We start from the raw sequence: 19,039 nt of genomic DNA, 5'->3' as shown, positions 1-19,039 counted from the left end.
AAAAAAAAAAAAAAAAGATAGGATTCATACCACATCACCCATAAAAATCAATTGGGGTTCATATAAGTAAAAATTAGAAAAGATTAATTTGATCAAAACCAATATATACGTTAATCTATGACTATTAATGTAGGAAATACATTTAAAGTTTCATTCAGAAAACACAGTGGGTGGTAGAGTTGAAATTAAATTAATAAAATTCAAATAGACCAATAAAATGCCAATGGATGTGGTACTGCTTACGTGCCTCACAATGTTAAAAGAAAAACACATATTAATAAAAATTTATAAATCATATTTTTTTCCCTCAAGAAATTTATGCTCTTCAAGTCAAAAAGACATATATGGTTGACAAAATGAGTTAAGCTCTGTAAAATATTTGAAGCAACTTAATTATGAGTCAAATATGAAGACCACACTCCATGACACAGCCTGAGGATATTCTGAGAACATTTGCCCAAGGTGGTCAGGCTACCTGACCTGTAAAAACCTATAAAAACAGCTTGGTTTTATATGTTTTAGGGACACATAAGACACCAATCAGTACGTGTAAGATGTATATTCCTTTGGTTTGGAAAACTGAGACAACTCAAAAGTGGAGGCTTCCAGATCATAGGTGAATTCAAGTATTTTCTGATTGGCAGTTGGTTATTGCCAGGTTTAACTAAATTATAACTGACTCATGGTTCTGCATGGCTGGGGAGGCCTCAGGAAACTTACAATCATGGTGGAAGGTGAAGTAGAAGCAAGTGCCTTCTTCACAAAATGGTAGAAGAGAGAGAGTGAAGGGGGAAGTGCCACACTTTTAATCTATCAGATCTCATGAGGACTCTATCACAAGAACAAGGGGGAAGGTTGCCCCCACCACAGTTCAATCACTTTCCACCAGGCCCCTCCACCAACAGGTGGGGATTACAATTCGAGATGAGATTTGAATGGGGACATAGGGCTAAACCATACCCATTATTATGTAAAGACTTGGAATCAACAGAAAGAAATGTCTGGGTTAAGATAAATGGTTGTGTGGATGTGAGGGCGACCTGACTGCGACATCTGTCACCCCATTGATCGCCAGTGTTGATTAGGCTGATCTAGCTGGCTAGGCAGGTGTCTCTTTCCTTCCTTACCACCCCAGGCATTCCTCCTGAAGCTGGGCACTTGGTCGAAGAGGATGACCAACTGTGATAGACAAGGACTGGTCTTCAGTCAAGGGTATATGAGTAGCTGTATTCCCTTGCTGGAACCTCTAAACAAGCTCTCAAGATAAACGGTTGTAGAGGCAAATGTTTGATTATGCAGCTGAAGCCTCAAGGTAGCAGGTTTCAGAGCTCTTATCAGACCTAAAAAGGTGCTAGTCAGATTCTTAGATAACTCTCTCCTAGATCTTAGTTAAATCTCTCCTGAAAAAAGAAAGAGATTCTCTCTAGAATGTAGATTTTCTCCTGTAAGAGACAGCTTTACAGGGCCATTTCAAACTATGTCAAAGAAATATATTTTGGGGTAAAATATTGTGATTCGTTTTAGGACTGCTATTTGCCATGTGATGCTACACCAGAGTCAGGTTCAAATTTCATGTCTTACTGCTACAGAATCTTTATCAGACTTAAGATCTCTGTTTTAATGTAAATGCTGGTCAGGTGTGCCTGAATGCTAAAGGGAGAAGGGTATAATGAAGTATGTCTGACCCCCTCTTCCCATCATGGCCTCAACTAGATTTTCAGATTTATTTTGGAGTGCCTTTGCCAAAATGGGGGTCCATCAACCGGTTTGGGGAGCTTAGAATTTTATTTTTGGTTTACAATATATATGAAATAATTCAAAATACAAAATCATACAAGTTTCTATATAATACAATGCAAAAAGTACATTATAAATGAAGAAACAGAAAGTGAAGAGAAACAAAGCTGTCTGGATTTACTGAGGATCTTTGTAAAAAAAAAAAAAATGTGGCACCTCACCTAGAATGGAACTAATCAGCTGTAAACAAATCAAGAGAAAGGAGGCTGGCATTGCAAGTAGTAGATATGATGAAAGCACTCAGCAGAAATGTGCATAGAATATAAGTGAAAAATAAAATGGACCAACTAGACCTAGGCATTGAGGACTATGAGTTTGAATAACTGTAGAAGTATTAACACAGATGGAGCTGGAGGCCATTATCCTGAGTGAAATAACTCAAAAATGGAAAGTCAAATATCACATGTTCTCACTTATAGGTGGGTACACATGGACAAACAGAGTGAAATAACAGGCGCTGGAGACTACAAAAGATGGAAGGGTGGGGGGATGAGGGATGAAAAATTACCTGTTGAGTATGATATCACCCAGACTTCACTGAAACCACCTTTGCAAAAATCATATCAGTGAGAAAAATTATTACAGTAAGCTAAGCTAACCTACCTGCATCTTGCCTCTCCCTAAATTATTCCTGGGCTGTTGGGCTGAGCTAACTTTGAAGACATTTAGGCTACAGTGTAAATGACAATAGGCCTTGCCCAAAACGCAGCTGCTTTAGAAAGCTAACGGCTGCTTTAGAAGGCCACCAGGCTGCAGGGAGTAGAGACGCCTGAGTCCTGCTAAGGTACAGACATAAAGGATTGTCAGCCATTATTCCAGAAGTTATAAGACATGCAACTTCCCCAATCATTCCTGCAAATATCACCACTATTGTAGATTGAAATTTTGAGACATCTTTCCAGTTTTCTGCATGTCTGACACCCATGCTCCAACTAAACCTGATGGCTTTTACCTGGACCACCAACACTGCTCCTGTGGCCCTAACCAGATGCAATTCAGCCCTCAGAGGACAGGTTTGGCCCCCTATGATTTCATCTTCACCCCAACCAATCAGCAACAAGCACCTGTTGCCTGGCCACACCCACCTGTTCCCTCAAACTGTCTTTGAAAAACCTCTAACCCATGAGCTTCAACCTAGGTTATCTGAGTAAAAATTCCAGCTCCCATGTGGTATGGCTAGGCTAGTGTCTATGAAACTCTTTCTCTACTCCAATGCTGTGCTCTTTCTTTATGCAGTGGGTAGAAAGGACCCCTCAGGTGCTTATACCATCAAAAAGCAATAGACACATGTAAGAAATCTGCACTTGCACCCTCTAAATATATATAAAATGTTTAAATAATAAATAATTTTTTAAGAAAAGAAAAAAATCAGACATATCTATGATGTCAAAGAAGGAAGACTCCCGGGACTCTAGTAATATTTTCATAAAATCATGAAATCAACCAATTTTTTTTTACTATATCACAATTTAAGTCTACAACAGAAAAATTGGAGAAAGGAAGAAAAGAACACCGAGAGAGATGCAACACTCCAAGAATGGAATGAGGATATTAATAAAGATTTCTTTAGAAACTGCCCTCCATAGCTGCCCTTCGGATAAACTCCATAAAAAGCATTTTGACACGAAAGATGTTCTCATTATGACAATATAGCACATACCATGCTTGAAACAAATATAGTTTCATAAAATATTTTGAAATGAACACATTGTTTTGATATGATGACATTTTCATGTCCATATGTTTTCATTCATTTCCAGCTAAAGCATGTGTCAACTATTAGGGAAATGAACAGAATGTTAAATATTATGTGTATCATACGTAAATTTGAATTGGACCACTTCGTGAAAATATTTTAACTTAATTCATTAGGAAAGCTTTCCATCCATAAAAATTAAATCACACATCCCCTCTGAATGAAATTTCCCAGCTACCAGAAATAAAGAGTTGGCTACTATTACTTCAGGAAAATGCTTACTAGAACTTAAAAAATAGAAAACACTCTAACACAGACTAGAAGTTAGACAGTTTTAGACTTCTAAGTAACTGAAAATGTCTTTGAGAATCACCTATCTGAAATAAATTCCAGGTGATTCCCATGTAGAGTGGAAATTTATAATGTCAAATGAAAACCGTACTCAAAAGCTAGCAGTTGTAAACAGTTTAAATCTGAAGTTGCCTAACATGCATCCTTGAAACTGAGTTTGTAGTTTCCTTCCAAACCAACAAATCTCAGCAAAGCTAAAGGCATAGCAATGTAGCAATATCAATCAAAATGTACCAGATTTCCTAAATTATTTTCTATTATAAATTAGACACTTTGGCGTTATAATTATTAAGTTTTACTGGAATTTTTTTATCATTCCATTTTACTAGCAACAAAAGCATCTCTTCTATATCACTCTTAATTATTTTCAATGACCTCCTATGATTATTTCATCTCCACCCCAACCAATCAGCAATCTAGAGCAGGGGTCTCTTTTGGCTTCCCAGGGCCACACTGGAAGAATTGACTTAGGCCACACGTAAAACACACTAACATTAACAATAGCTGATGGGGAAAAAAAAAATCACAAGAAAACCTCAATGTTTTAAGAAAGTTTACAAATTTGTGTTGGGCCACATTCAAAGCTGTCCTGAGCTGCATGCTGCCCATGGGCCACAGGTTGAACAAGCTTGCGCTAGAGAATTCTGCAGTCACCATAGCACTCTTTTTCCATTTTTGTAGGTTGCATATATATTACCAGCTCCTCTTTCTGTAGTTGAAATCTCAGTGACAGTAATCAAATCATCACTGTCATCCAGATTAGAAATGTCTTTTTTCCCTTCCTCTTCATCTTCATCATTAAACTGATCACCAAGTATGAAATGTGAGAGCAATCTGGCTACAACATTTATCACCCTCTTCAACCTCGATGCTTGATTTGCCTGTTTAGGCTAACGAAATTTGTGTCCCCTCCACCTACACAGTTCCATGGATTATTTTTCTCCAAAGTCACATAATTGAAAGGGATGACTTTCCCAAAGAAATATAACACTAAAACTTCAGAATTCTAAGGTCACCTTTGCCTTTAATATTGAAATAGAATGGCTTTAGTCCTTTATCATGTATTTCCTAAGCAGACCACTTCAATTATAAAAAAGAAATTCTGTTTCTTACAAGATGACAAACTTCTGTTGCCTGCTCCTCCAACAGCTCAAGAAAGTATGTTAATCTGAAGAACTAAAGCAAAGACTGTGAGAAACTCATACAGAGATGAGGGAAGTTGAGAATTGGATGGGGTGTAGAGGCAGACAGCTGCCTGTCACAGAAAGCCTAGCACACTAAGTAAGATTACAATGAAGATATTCTGATGCATATAAGGCTTCAAGAGATTTTTTACACAAAACATTCTGGATACTGTCTTGGAAAAAGTACTCAAAAAAAAAAAAAAAAAAAAGGAAAGAAATCATGAGGGATGAAAGGATGAGATATATAAAATATATGAAAAATAGATAATTAATTTAGTCAAGCTTAGATCGTTTTTTTAAGTGACAGAAATATACAAAAGTATACCTAAAACAATTTACTACAAAAATTCTTGGCACTACTAACAGAAAAGTGGAGTGGGATAAAGTACAGAGGAAGGACACTGGGAAATACAGATGTGCTAAAGTACTTGTCTATATGGGAAGACAGCTATATAGATACTGATAATCTTAAGTCATTGATAAGAAAAAATATAATGAAAATGAATAATAATATATTAGGCATAACTACTAGAAGAATAAAAATAAAATGGTAGATTTTCAAATCATCACTAGAAAATTGTATCCAATGGAATACAAGGAAGCAGTAAAAAAAAAACCTAGCAATAATTTAAACAGAAAAAAAAACACAATATGGCAGAAATGTGTTTTAATAGGACAATAATTACAATAAATGTAAATGATTTAACCTCATTAAAAAAACACAGATTACATTTTATTATAAATTTATCAATATGTTGTCTACAAGAGACATTTTTTAAAGAATTCATAAAGCTGAAGATAAAGAGATCATTTTCTTAAATATATACGGCAAATCATAGCTCCAAGGATGCCAGAATATTAATTTTAATGTCAGAAAAAATAATTATTACAAGAGATGAAGAGAAATGTCAAATATTAACAGTAGTTTAAAAAAGATCAAGAATCATTAACACATATGTATCTAATTAAAGCCTTAGATTATATAAAGAAAATACCGACAGACTACTGGTAGAAGTGTATAAGTCAACAACCATTTCTATAACTTTGATATAGCCTTGTAATAAACTAAAAAAATAAGAAATAAAAAAGTAAAGATAGAAGCTTTTAATAACTCAAATGATTGACATAAATCAATATATATTTACAGATAAGTGTCCCGCAGGTATTAAATATATATTATTTTTGAGTACACATGGAACATTTTTGTTGATCTATAATATTTTAAACCACAGGAAAATTCTAAATAAAATCAAAGTAATTAACCTCATAAGACTAAATTATCTATTTATAATTCAGCAGAAGCAGAAATTATCACTGAAAGAATTGCTGAAATAAAACCTGTTTGTGTCTTACATAATATACTGTTAAATAATCATTTGGTTAAAAAAAACTAATAAAGAAAATTTTAAGATAGCTAAAACAATAAAGCACCACATGCCAGTATTTGTGTAACACAGTTAAATCTGTAATTAGAGGGAAAGTTATACCTTTAAAACTATCAGAAAGTAGATAATAATGGAAACTATGAGGTACAGTTGGCCATCTATATCAAGTTCCACATCCACAGATTCAACCAACAGCTAGTCAGAAATGTTGTTGGGCTTTCAATGGTTGCATCTGTACTGAATATGTGCAGATTTTTTTTGGCATTATTCCCTAAGGAATTTAAAGTAACAGGTATTTACATAAACTTTACATTGTATTAGGCATTATAAGTAATCTAGAGATTATTTAACATATACAGGAAAATATATACCGGTGGTATGCAAATACTATGCCATTGTACATAGGAATTTGATACGTATTATACAGTATTGAATACTATACAAATATGCTATGGAATACTATGCAGCCATAAAAAAGAATGAAATCATGTTCTCTGCAGCAACATGAATGCAGCTGGAGGCCATGATACTAAGTGAACTAACTCAGTAACAGAAAACCAAACACTACATGTTCTCACTTATAAGTGGAATCTAAACACTGGGTATTGATGGTCATAAAGATAGCATTAGACATTGGAGACTACTAGAATGGGGAGGGAGGAGCACAAGGATTGAAAAATTAACTATTGGTACTATACTCTGTGAACCTCAGCATCATGCCATATACCCAGATAACAAATCTGCACATGTACTACTTATATCTAAAGTAAAAGTTGAAATTATTAAAAACTTAATAAATTAGTCAATATCATAGAAACAGAAAGTAGGAAGGTGGTTGCCAAGAGCTTAGAGAGGGGAAACTGGTGTTTAATGGGCACAGAGTTTCAGTTTTGCTAAATGAAAAGTTGTAGAAATCTGTTGCACAACAATGTGAATATACTTACAACTAGTGAACTGTATACTCAAAAATATTTAAGATAGCAAATTGTATGCAATGTGATTGTAACCACAATTAAAAACAAAATTGCTGGGAGGCTGAGGTAGCAGAATCACTTGAACCCAGGAGGAAGGAATTACAGTGAGCCAATGTTGTGCCACACCACTGCACCCCGGCCTAACAACAGAGCGAGCCTCCGTCTCAAAAAAAATAAACAAATAAAATTGCCTATTTTCCCAGTTACTCAGGAAGCTGAGGCAGGAGGATTGCTTCTGCCCAGGAGTTCAACACTGCAGTGAGCCATGATGGCACCCCATAGCACCACTGACAGAGGTACTAGGGAGAATTATTTCTTTAAAAAGAAAAGTGTTAAGAGTCACTCAGGTCACCTTAAGAAAAATGGAGCTTATTATAAAGATATAAAAGGCTGCACTCCAGCCTGAGATTGAGATCCTTTCTCTAAAAAAAATTTTTAGATAATATAAAATTGAAATATTTGTAAAACTTCATAGAACTGACTATATCAAAATTAAAGATTTCAGTTCAATGGTGATCAGCTTAAAGTTGAAAGGTCATGACAAACTAAGAAAAAAAAAGTGCAATTTCTAAAACCCACCAGGGATTAATATTTAAAGCATACAAAAACTTTTGCAAATCAAAAAGAAAAAGAAAGTCCAACAGGAAATGAGCATATGAATTAGAAATTTACAGAATATGAAGCCTTAATGCTATATACCTAAAGTTAATGAGTTAATGCCCTAATTTAGTAATCAGTCACATGTGACTCATTTATGACACCACTTTATTCTATTAGAATGGCAAAAGTTAAAAAATACTGATTGTACCAACTAAGAATAAAAGGAAATTAAAATTCATATTCCATAGCCATTCTTAAGAACAATACGGCAGAATGTAATAAAATTACTCAACAAAATTGTATAGGGATAGACCCTAGGCCCATCGATCTTATGTTGTGATATGCATATCCAGAGAGAAAAAAAAAGTCAGTACAGGAGCACAATACAGAATGTTTATCAAATCATTGTTAACCCATTTTGTGGGTGGATAAGTATGATAAATGCATACTGTGAAATAATACTCAGAAATTAGAAGCAACAAAATAAATAAATATACAACAATGTGGATAGAGCTTTAAAACATGTTGATTGGGAAAAAAAATAGGTAGAATGAGATTCATAGCCCCATGTTACTTAAGAAAAATAACAACACATGCATGTATAACACCATATATTTTACAAGAAGCTTAAGTATATGTAAAAACTGTCTCAGAGTGGGTGCACTTAGGGGATAAAATAGAATTGAAGATCTGAGAGAAAGCAGAAGAGAATGAAAGTAAAGACAACGGAAGAGAACCAATGATAGGTGTGAACCAAAAAAATGATGAAGAAAGGAAAGTAGATAAAAGAGTGCAAAGAATGATATGTTTAAATGTCTTTCATATACTAGGGAAAATTATTCTTAAAAAGAAAAGACTAAGAATCACTCAAACCACTTAAGAAAAATATTGAGCTTATTATAAAGACATACATAAAATCTAGAAATAAAACTGTTAACTAGTAAGCAGTCAGAAACTGATGAATCCCTAGGAACCAATTACTCTCTCCACCTTGTACATTTGTCTCTCTCCTGTGGCTTTCAGTTTGCTGAGTTCTCTCCTGCTCTACTACTGGCTTATCCATTTCTCATTGTATTTCTTTTATTACTTCATAGTTCAGGCTTTTTGATCACCACTTTGATTCTGACATGATAGCTCATTGTATAGACTGTCTCTTTTCTCCATATGCCCCTGGCTCTACTTCCTAGCTTCTTCATATGCAACCTTTCAGCTTAAGTTCCCGCTACTAACTGTCTTGTGCCCTCAACATTGCCTAGTTTGAATACAGCCATACCCCATTTAGTACTAGAGGTAACATTCCTGGCAAGGGGAGTATGGAATCAACACCACACAGAGTCATTATAGCTTTGTCCCTGTGAAGATTCATTCTTAATTACAAACAATATACCATTAGAAGTTGATTGGATAACATTTACATTCTCTTTGCTCTTCAAAATTATTCTAATGGTGGCTTTAGGAAAGGGGATGTCTTACTCACTAGGAGTCACACAATACAAATGGTTGCCTAGACTTACACTTTCAGAAGGGCCCATGGCAATTTCTTGGGAAAACACTGAGTTTATAGATTCACTTTCTCTCTCTCTTTTCTCTTTCTTTCTCTCTCTCTCTCTCCCTCTCTCTCTCTCGCTCTCTCTCTCTCTCTCACACACACACACACTGTGTGTGTGTGCGTGTGCATGAGATATGTAGCATATATCTTCATTTATTCAGTTTTTTATGTCCTTCTATTGAGTTTGAAGCTTTTTCTTTTGTTCATTGTTAGGTTAATTCCTATATAAGATAGAGTTGTTTTCCTTTCACAAATGACTTCCTACATTATGTTGTATTTTATTTCTGGTTTTTGCTGGTATAGAAAGAACCTATTGACTTTTATGAGCTGAAATGAATTCTTATTTCTGAGTGAATTATTCTATTCCCCTATAATTCCTCTTATGAATCTCCATTTTGTTTTTCATTTTTATTAAAGTCTTTATGCTGGTTCTTTTGTTTGTTTTTTGTTTGTTTGTGAAACAGCATGATTTATTGGGAAGCAGACTGCTGTACAGTGACCAAGAGATAAAGGCCACCCAATGGGCATTTACACATTGTACTCCAAAAGACACAGGATGTTTTGCTAATAAAAGTCAATGGGAACAGGGATTCCTCTGGGCAACTCCCCCAGTCTCATCCCTTTCAGGGATCAAGAAATCTCCCAACCATTTTCCTGATGGCAGCTGTGGTTCACTAGAGATAGAGCCCCTCAGGGGTGCCTTCCTGTTTCTTATAAAGAACATTTTCTTTAGATATTTTGAAGTCTTCATTTGTAAGTTTCATTCTACATTCTCTTAAGGCCATCAGATGCTGGTTCTTTTCTATATTATCATTCGTCCTTGAATGGGATTAGCCATTTACTGAAAGAAAAATAGTACAGAGGCTTTGATTTGGGTTTTTTTGCTAACAAAGTATGCTATTCCCTTAACTGTAAATTTTTTACACTAAAAAGATTGACATGACTCACAGCAATGCTGTTAAGTCCCAACTCAGTATGCTGTGATCCATGTTTCACTGCCTCCCCACCCTCTCTGTCCTTATTTGACCTCTGGTAATCTCTCTCAACTAGAAAACAGCATTGCAGATAATCAAAAGTCATGTCATCGAACTTCCAGGCAAAATGGTAGCCTAAATGGACACAATCTCCCTCTCATCGTCACCTCCAGCAGTTAGAAATACAGGGATAATGAGTTTTAATTCAAACAACATGTAACTGTTTAAATATAATATTCTGATTACACAGCATAAATGTGATATGGTTTATGAATAAAAATAGATTAAATAAATCTTAAACCGTTCACATTAGGTTTACTGCCAGTATTAATACTGGCATTACTATTTGTAACAGTGCATATTGAATGATAAAGCAATAAGTAAATATGTAAAGATTTTGGGATCTGTCTTATTTCAGGTTCCCCTGGAAACAGGCCCTTAGACAAGAATGCATGTGCATAGTTTAGTTCGGAAGTGCATGTAACACTAGTAAGAAAATAGGACAGTAAAACAAGAAAAGGAATGTAGCCTATCAGGGCTGTGCCATTAAACTAGTTATCACAGTGAGAAATTAAAGCATTTTTTACATTAACTTTTAGGTTCAGGGGTACTTGTGTAGGTTTGTTATATAGGAGGTAAACTTGTGTCATGGGGATTTGTTATACAGATTATTTCAACAACCCAGGTATTAAGCCTAGTACCCATTAGTTATTTTTCCTGATTCTTTCCCTCCTCCACCCTCCAGTAGGCCTCAGTGTGTGTTGATCCCCTCCATGTATCCATGTGTTCTCATCATTTAGCTCCCACTTCTAAGTGAGAACATGCAGTATTTGGTTTTCTGTTTCTGCATTAGTTTGCTAATGGTGTCCAGCTCCGTCCATGTTCCTGCAAAGGGCATGACCTTGTTTTTTTTTACGGCTGCATAGTATTCCGCAGTGAGCAAATTAAAGCTTAATCCTACAAGCAAACACTGAGAATGCATGCAAAATATACACCTCATAACTGTCTAAGCCTAGCAGCAAGGAAGCTTAGGTTTTTATACACCTGCATAGGAGGGTTGCTGACTGAGGGCTGTCCTATAGGGATTGCTGATTCACTGGCACTTCTAGATTGTCTTAAGTACAGGCAGCTCTCCACAGCTGCAGGAAAAAAGAGCCTTAGTCACAGATGAGATGCAGATAGCTGCCGTTGGATATGAGGTGAACTCTCCAGAGATGTGAAAGGGGAACTGACTATATCTGCTACTGTCTATCCCTTGCACCAATCAGATGCCCTCTGTCCCCATGTTAATTTCACTTCATCTTGTTACTGTTTCTTCAAAATGGTGGCCAGACACAATTTTTATTTAAGAAAAGAAAAACTTACAATGGTATTTATACTGGAACAAGCTACATTTTCTATTAGCTGTTGCAATTTGTCCCAAGGGCACAACTGACATTCACCCTCTCCCTCTTCTAACACACATTCTAGATTCTTCTCCCTCTTGGACAGTACTTCTGCTCATGCAGGTCTGTCCTTCAACAAAATAGCTCAGACTTTCATGCCTAAGAGATCTGCACATCTAGTTACCTTAACTTTGTCAGGATGTTGTTCTGAGTTTTCACTTATGGTAGTCATTGGACTTGAAGTTATTCAGAGGTACCCAGCGAATCTCCTGAGTTTCAGACATACTTCTTCCTGTCATTATTATGTAGCAGCAATTTTCCTCTTCATGATCATCAAAGCCAATTATTTTTTTCAATATGCTAATCCTTCTTTACCTTCTACTCTATTTGTGCAAGAAGTTCAAAATGACCAGGAAACTGCTATAATCTTACATTTACAGAAACAATTACTTTGTCCCTTGGGAACCCAAACCTCAAGATCAACAAAGCTTAAAATTGTGGGAAGAGAAAGCACACCTTCCCCCAAAGTGGGTTACAGAGTAATGGTGTAAAGGCAACTTCTACTACTATGACTTGGATCCAACATGCATTTGTTCTACCTAAGGAAGATATAGCAGTGTATGTTGATTCAAGGTATATGCCACGTCTTTAAAGATAGCACCCAACAACTCCAGGCTGATGCCTTTGCTTGATCTCTCAGTGGCCGTTTAAACTTTCAAGCCAGCACCTTCTGGGTGATATAGTAACACAAGTGGATTTCATGGACATGTGCTTACTCCTTGGTACAAGTGTGGTCCCTTGATCCAAGGTGAAACTATGTGAGATACAACCACAAATCAGACATTCGCTGATCTCTCAGATAATGGTACAGAATAAGGTGCTACGGCAAGGAAGGTAGACTTTTTTTTCTTTTTTTTTAAAGACAAGGTCTTGCTCTGTCACCCAGGCTAGAGTCCCATGGCTCCATCACAGCTCACTGCAACCTTGAACTCCTGAGCTCAAGTAATCCTCCCACGTCAGTCTCCTAAGTGGGACTGCAGGTGCTCACCACCACACCCAGTTTGTTTGTTTGTTTGTTTGTTTGTTTGTAGAGACAGGGTATTACTATGTTTCCCAGGCTGTTCTAGAACTCCTTGCCTCAAGCAATCCTCCGACCTTAGCTTCCCAAAGTGTTGGGATTACAGGCATGAGCCACTACATTCAACCAGGGAAGGTAGGCTTATAACCAAAATACATATAAATCCATAAGAACAAATGTCTGTCACCTCCAGGTTGGTGTCTTCAGAGGACAGCATCCTATCAAGGGCTCAGCATCAGTTTTTACCACTGGCAGTTTGACCATTCTGCAGTAGCAGTGCGTAGATCAGCACTGGTGAGAGGGAGCCTCGGCTGCCAGTCTCATGGATCACCTGCACTCCTGGCACAATGCTACTCCCCTCATAGGCCCATTGTGCAAACACCGGAATGGCCGAGAAGAAAAGCTCGCTAAATGCCACTGGACAAATCATCCTACCTATCTTGTCTTTCATTCCTTCTCTGATGTGGATAGTCTCTGTTAAGTACTGACACGGGATGCAAAGATTCACATACTTTGTGTCATTCTTAATAGTCAACCCACATTCTTCTTCCACAGATTTCTTGTCATGGATCCTCTCACCTTACTTCTTCCAGATCCCTAATCAACCAGCCTTTCCAGTACTGTGCATGCATGTTCCTCAGTGGTAGAAAACAGAAGGTGCAATAGCTTTTCTAGCTTGGTGGGGATATCTCACCATGCCCCAGACCATAATACTCCCAAAACTTTCACCAGTGAGGCAGGCCTTTGAATTTCTGTAGCATTTATCTTTTACCCTTTGGCATATATATGTCTTACCAAGGCATCCAGAGGATTCATGACTTCATTCTCCTGGTCCATTTAATGTGATATCATCTAAACAGTAGACCAGTATGAATTTTCTGCAGAATGTTTAGATATTCAAGTTATCTTTTTACTGTATTATAATGAAGAGTAAGAGAGTTAACATAACTCAGCATACTTTGGTCTCTTCCAAATGAATGAAAATTGCTTCCAATAAATTTTTCTGGCAAAAAATGAAAAGAACACTTTCTCCAGATCGTTTTCTGTACACCAAGTGCAAGAGAATGTGTTGATCTGTTTTGGTAAAGGTACATCCAAAGAGCAGCTGGACACTTAGCTAAGTTTTCAGAAGTTTACATCTTCTGCTCCAATCCATCTCGGTTTTCTTCCAGAGGTATGAGTAACGATGATGGTGACAACCACCCCTGAATCCTTCTTTGAGGGTGTCTCTTATTGCTGCCATTCCACTGAGATGCAGCCTTGCTTCTGATTTTCTGTCTTGGTTGGAATGGCAGCAGGGGCATTTCAAGGGCTTCCACGCAGTCTTTCCTACAGTGGCTGCTCTGACTCTTCAGATCAGTTAACCAGTCTGAAGGTTCTGCCTCTGCTAAATATGTTCATCATGAGTTACTACTCAGGGAATGAGTACATGACCACAGGAGCCTTTGAACTCACTGTGAGATAGACTTAGGCCAGGACTCTGTTTGTGGCCTTGTATCAATTTGCTAGGGCTGCCATGACACAGTGCCACACACTGAGTGGCTACAACAGTAGAAACTCATTGTCTCAGTTATGGAAGTTAGAAGTCTGAAATCAAGGCATTGACAGGGTCAATTCCTTCCCAGGACTATGAGGGATTTGTTCCAGGCCTCTCTTCTTGGCTTGCAGATGGCATCTTTTTCATGGGTCTCTTTACATCATTTTTCCTCTATAAGTACCTGTCTCTGTGTCCAAATTTCCCCTTTTTATAAGAACACAAGTAATACAGGATTAAGGCCCACAAAAATGACCACATGTTAACTTGATTACCTCTGTATAGACCCTATCTCCAAATAAGGTCACACGCTAACTAAGGTATTTACGGTTAGGACACCAACATATCTTTTTGTAGGAGACACAATTCAACCTATAACAGAACTAAACACCACAAACTCCCTCTCTCAGAACATACCAATGGCAGTTCAGACCCTTATCAACAGCCCTGGAAACACACAGTATTCCCCTTTCACCACTGTACTATTACTCCGGTAAGTGGCTCTGGGAAAAAATGGGGAAATTACTACTGTCTGTGTTTGCTGAGGCACTGCAAAGTTCTTCCTCAAGACTACTCATCTTTCTCTTCAATCAATACTGAGTCTGACAACTGCCTCGTATCTGGAAAGTGAATAAAGGATCATGATTTTGTCTGTTTGTTGTTGCTGGCAGCTGACATCAACGTTTGGATCACCTGCTCTTGATAGTTTTGCTTAAACAGATAAAATGAGGCCCTCACTAAGTGTCTATCTAGTAAAAACATTTATCATTGAGGGTTTTTTATTTCTTTGCTCAGGAAAAAACTTATCAAGAGTAGTTTGAACAGTGCTTCCCTTCTTCCTGTCCTATCACATACAATATAGAGTGAGCATCTTTTGTATGCCTTAGCACATTTTCACACTACTTTCTAAGTTTGAATCAGTTTCCAGAATTTTGTTTATCCTTTCTACTTTTAATACAGTAAAATATCTCTGAGAATTCTCTTAAATGTGAAATTTCTCACTGGCATCCTTTTCTCTTTAACCTTTCCATCATGACCACTTTTCTCTTTTAGACTGATACAGTTGCTAAGTTTCTCTTATTGCATGTCTAGAGTCTCATAAATAGCAGATGTGTCAATATTTCCACAGTCAACTGTTTATTCTATAAGCCCATTTACATTTGATTAGAATTTCACTTCCAACATTATACTTTTTGTTTCCTTGCTGAACTTTTACTTTTTGCAGTTGGTTCCCTCTTTCAAGTATCAATTTTTGTAAAATGTCAGATGGTTTTATCACTGGGAGACAACGAAATGACACAATTATACAGTTGCCATCTGTGTGTGAACTGAATAACAGATGTGCATTGACTGATTACCTAAAGATTTTTTGAAAAGTGACACAATTGGTCACCAGTCAGGATGTGCATCTGTCATTTATGTAGCACTTTATGCATTGAAGGGATAGCAAAGTTTGTACTTTATGCAATCACTCACAGTTAATATATCTTTATAACTGAAATGTAGACAGTGCTCTTGGGACATTGGTATTAGTTAACTGACCTGTAGTAATTGAAATTCATATCAGAAATTCAATGTAAAAACTATAAATCCATTATAATGTACTAAATTGTCTGAGTCCTTTGATATCTACTTCGATAATATGTCAAGGCAGTTCTGGATGTCCATCATGCAAGTAGAAGATTATAACTGACTCCTCGTGTCCTTGCAAGGATATTAAATCCATGTGAGACACTCGTATCAATAAATTCTCCCTTATTCGGCCTTATTTTGTGACTCCTTGTGTATCACTCTCAAGATCAATTTCTAGAGACATTTTCCTGATAAATATTTTAGTCAAGTCCTGCAACTCATCTGCTGAACAGTCTCTTTCCTTCCAAATCAGAGACAGTACTTCCCCAGTTGAGGCATGCTGACATTAAGCCTAGATATTAAGAGGGGCAGTTGGAACAAATCTTGAGGTAAGTATACTTGCAAGCATAGTATCTTGCAAAATATCTGCCTTAGGTGAGTCCTCTCCATCATATCCAGACAAGAAAGGGCTGGGAGTGAAAGTGACTGCTATCCTCTGGTAAGAGGGGTTGGCATCTTCTGCAGGCCTAAGAGTTCAAGGGAATCTTAGGGAAATTCAGTAGGCCATTTATGCAAGTCCAAGAGTTCATGAAGATCTAAGATTTTAAGATTCTTGAATCAATTCATTCTAGGTATCAGAGTCCCATTCTTTTCCTATCAGGGTCGTAATTTTAGAAAGAGACTTGCCGGCACTATGTCTTAGGCTTCTTGGTAATTCTGCTACTCTCACAATCTGATGCTAGGCTTGATTTTCAGTGCAATCAGTTCTCCAGATTTAGAGGATGAAAGCTTCCTTAAATATTGCCAAAGAGATTTTGTGACTTTTACATAATTTCCTAGGTTCTTTGCTGGTTAGTTTGAGTGGTTTTCTTTCTTCAGCACATTAATGTCATTTAATAGCAACTGACCAAATCTATAGTCCTTGTAATTACCAATGCCTCATGTATTAGTCTGTGCTCATGCTGCTATGGAGAAATACCCGAGACTGGGTAATTTATTTAAAAAAGAGGTTCACTTGGCTCACCATTCGGCATGGCTGGGGAAGTCTCAGAAAACTTACAATCAGGGTGCAAGGGGAAGCAAACATGTCTTTCGTCACATGGCAACAGCAGAGAGAAGTGCCAAGCAAAGATAAGAAAAGTCTCTGATAAAATCATCAGATCTCATGAAAACTCAAAATCATGAGAACAGCACGGCGGAAACCACCTCCATGATTCAATTACCTCATACAGGGTCCCTCCCATGACATGTGGGAATTATGGGAACTACAATTCAAGATGAGATTTGGGTGGGGACACAAAACCTAACCATATCACCTTCTCAGATTCTAGAGATATTGCATGAGACAGTGTACACCCTTTCAACTCAGTCCAATCTAATTCACCACAGTAAGTCTTAATGATTATAATGCTATAATATGCCAGAGCCTATCACCACCCCCTTAGTGCTAATAATGGGACTTTGTTGCAATCTGAATGTAAAGTGCTTCTATTCTAGAATCCGTCTTGAAGATGTGCTTCGTAGAACAACTTCTAATATCAATTGCCTTAGTTTAGATTATCCTCCTCCCTAAAACAAGCAGACCCAGAAAAAAATAATTCCGATGAAAAGTATTTATTTGGGAGGTATAGTAAACAAAGGAGAGGAGGGAGAATGTGAGATAGAAAAGGGAAGACAGTCAATGAAGGGTACACTATCAAACAAAATTAGAACGTTGGATAACTGGAGCTTAATCTCTTGGAGAATATCTGGGAAATGATATAAAATACATGACTCAGAATCATCTTATCCGAAAGCCAAAGAAACTGGGATAGGTAGACACCAATTTCTCTCAATCATTGGTTGAAAGACACTCCCAAGAGTCATGAATCCCCAGCATAGCCAACCTGCCATGCTCACAAGGGAAAAAGATTTCTGCAGTGTGGAGAGCCCTCATCCAATACTAGTTCAAGTCAGCCAGAAAACACAGACATGAAAGGGCCTAAGGAATCTGGACGGGCACTACAGCATCTGCTACACTTGCCATCTCTGAGAGCAAGGAGATTGTTTATCTTGAGCTACGGTGCTGAAGAGAAATGAAAAATCATCTCTCCATGAATCTAAATCTAGGGAATTCTCTGGATTTCCAGATCGCTAAAGAAAGGGGAGTATTAAATGGAGCATTAGGCTGGCATTACAGCCTGAATTGTTTCTCTAAAATACATATGTTGAAGCCCTAATCCCCAGTACTTCAGACTGTGGCTATATTTGGAGACAGGGCCTTTAACTTAAAGAGGGGATTAAGTTAAAAGGAGGCCATTAGAGTGAGCCCTAATCCAATCTCTTCTTTATAAGAAGAGGAAATTGCAACAGAGAGACATTAGGATGCATGCATACAGAAGAAAGACCATGTGAGGACACAGCAAGACCGTGGCCATCTGCAAGCTGAGGAGAGAGGCCTCAGGGGAAACTAAACCTGCTGTCACCCTGACCGTGGACTTGTAGCCTCCAAACTGTAAGAAAATAAATTTCTGTTGTTGAAGCCACCTAATTTTATGGTACTTTGTTATGGAAGTCCTAGCAAACTAATACAACAAGCCTGGCTCAATGATCCAAGGACACCACCCTCATAGGAGCAGAATCACAGAAAAAGAATTCCTCCATCCAGCCAACTATATCTTGATCCAGCAATTCCTCTACAAGTGCAATACAAAGATTGCCCTGGTGCTGCGTGTACTGCCAGAGTCTGAGGACCAGCAGAACTTGTAAGTTTTATTATGCTTTGTTTGGTATCACAAAGTCTGTTCATCTTCAGAGATGGAATGCAATAGAAATGGCATCACAGATAATCTTGGTCATTTACACATGCTTGATTCAATGCTGCCCCCTAAAGGAAACACAGCTGGCCCAGACTCAGGACCTCCATTTCCTTCTCCAGTCAGAGGTCAGATGCTGCAGAAAATGCCAGGGCATAACTGCTA

This window comes from Cebus imitator, unplaced genomic scaffold (assembly GCF_001604975.1).
Source record: "Cebus imitator isolate Cc_AM_T3 unplaced genomic scaffold, Cebus_imitator-1.0 Scaffold108, whole genome shotgun sequence".
Taxonomy (NCBI): Eukaryota; Metazoa; Chordata; class Mammalia; order Primates; family Cebidae; genus Cebus; species Cebus imitator.
Note: the sequence above shows the minus strand (reverse complement) of the source record.